The sequence below is a fragment of the Cydia strobilella genome, chromosome Z, assembly GCF_947568885.1.
Source record: "Cydia strobilella chromosome Z, ilCydStro3.1, whole genome shotgun sequence".
NCBI lineage: Eukaryota > Metazoa > Arthropoda > Insecta > Lepidoptera > Tortricidae > Cydia > Cydia strobilella.
Window position 1 is genome coordinate 58,692,368 of NC_086068.1, and position 2,480 is coordinate 58,694,847.

A 2,480-nucleotide genomic window follows, 5' to 3' on the forward strand; every position below is an offset into this window, starting at 1 on the left:
AGCGCCACTCGTTAAATTTAAATAATCACAATTATTTAGTAGTGGCGCTAGTGAGCACGTTGATGGGCTCTTAACGTTTAACCGGTTAACCCCGGGTTAGTGGGATGGTGCAAGTGGCGCGAAAGGCCACATCCACCCAGGGTTAGCCACTAACACGTAGTTATCCGTTAGCACAGGGTTTAACCGGTTAACCCCGAGTTAGTGGCTAACCCTGGATGGGGCAAGAGGCCCTAATACGCACAAAATGACGATTTTATTATTTTAGAATAGTTTGTAGTATAGAAAATGTTCCAATGTATATTTTTGTATATCTAGGTGCTATAATGTATATGTTGTTAAACTGTTTGCATGTAGTGTATAGATACGACTGATCCTATGTAATTTTAACATGACACTATATGTTTTTTTATGAATTTAAAGCCTGACCAGTAATATATGATCATTGTCAAGAGGGCGCTGTTATTCTCATGTATAGGGTGACAGTTCAGTTCAGTCTGAAAAAATTAGTTCCAATGAAATTCCGCAACATGGCGCCTGATCATTATTCCTGGCAAAGATAGATATAACTCCGTAATAGATGGATACAGTCTAAGGAAAAAACGTGCCTGGAAAATCAAGAAAATTTGCTTTTCGTTCAGAGGGCGCTACTAGTTTTGGCCTACAGTCGTATAGATGGCGTTGACGGTTTCGTTTGTTATTTAACAATTTTAACGCATATCAGTGAAAGAACATGGGTCAAAATCATAAAAATAATTAATGCAAATAAAAAAAATCATTTATCTATATTTAAATACATTCTATCGTATTTTTATAAATCTTTATTTTTAGTTTTAAAGTGTGTCGACAGATGGCAGTGAATTTACTGGGGTTACAAAATTTACTATGACAGTACCGCTCTAGTATAAGTTACTCTATGTTCCTGGTCAGGCTTTAGTATAAAGGGCGAGAAAGAGATATTGCTTTCTCGCTCTTACTTATGGGTACCTTGGTGCGGTGCGGTAATGTGTTAGCCGCTTTATACTCGCATGCAGGTCGATATTACGCCGCACACCCGGACATGTCGCCGCTATACTTACTCAACCTCGTATCTGCAACACTCATTTGATGACAAAAACACCCGTATTCCGAATGATAGAAAAGCGTCATTTCCATCAAATGATTGTTGCAGATATGAGGTTGAGTATAGCGACGATATGCGGATTTCCTCAATGAAATTGGCTCAACGTTATTTTAGTGTGGATTCTAGTTCATATTTTGTATTACTTATGTACCTCTCGCGTGATGATGATTCCTATAACAGATCCTTTAAGTATCTACTGTCCGCGCACCAATTCCGTGCATTCGGAGGTCGGGGAAGTGGGGGGATGCGCCGCGCCCGTACAAAATGACACTACTGTCATGACGCCCAACATTCCTAATATGGATGGTATAGAAAGGATCGCAATCTCTTATGGCAGAATTGTTGTAAAAGTGACCGCGTTAAGCTTTAAATAATAGTTCCTAATCTCTCCGGTGGCGCTAGTTAGGTTCTGGGACATGAGTATAACATGAACCATATAAGGCAACAAATAACCCGACCAAATTACGTAGGTTGTTTTTGGTAGTATTTCGGTGTATGGTGGCGCCGCCTAATTACTGTTTTTTGATGGACACTTTTCATACATAGAGATTTGGCTCCTTTATACAGTCTCCATGATTCCTAACATTCCTCAGCCGTGCACGGAATTCGCGCGCGGACAGTAGGTTGGCCTTAATAAAAAAATAATTGAAACGTGTTTTTACTGTATTTTTATTGGGTTCCCCTCATCTGCCAGAAAATTATTTGTCAGAAATACACTTCGTATATAGTTAACGCTATCTCTACTGAGCTCGTTCACTTACGTACTAACAATGGCATTCTGTTAAACAAACGCCATTATTTCCTTTGTGTGAGCGCGTGGCCTGAGGCTCACACACAATGGCCACGCTCTCAGGCATAAAGGTCACGCGCTCACACAAAAGAAATAATGGCTTTTGTTTAACAGAATGCCATTGTTAGTATAAGTGAACGAGCTCAGTAGAGATAGCGTTAACTATAACACGTATCGCAGAAAACTTTTACTCGAATGATACTTTCGCATAAATATATACTTGCCATAATAGTCATTTCGCATAATATTCATTTGGCAGAATTTTCTAAGTGGATTAGGTTAGGGTTTTATGCCAAATAATATTATGCAAAAAGAAATTCTGCAAAGTATTATTATGCGAAAGGTAATTCTGCCAAGTAACATTATGCAATACAAAAATATATCAAAAAACTTTCTGCAACAGGACATTTTTATTACTTAAAAATTACATTTCTAAATAAATTAATATCTTACTCCCTGAAAATGTCTACAAATATTTTCCATGACAGCTACTCCATATAAAACTGTCATATGGATTATTATTTAATTCAGCCCCATTTTGACAATTCTGTCATATGGACCATCATGCGC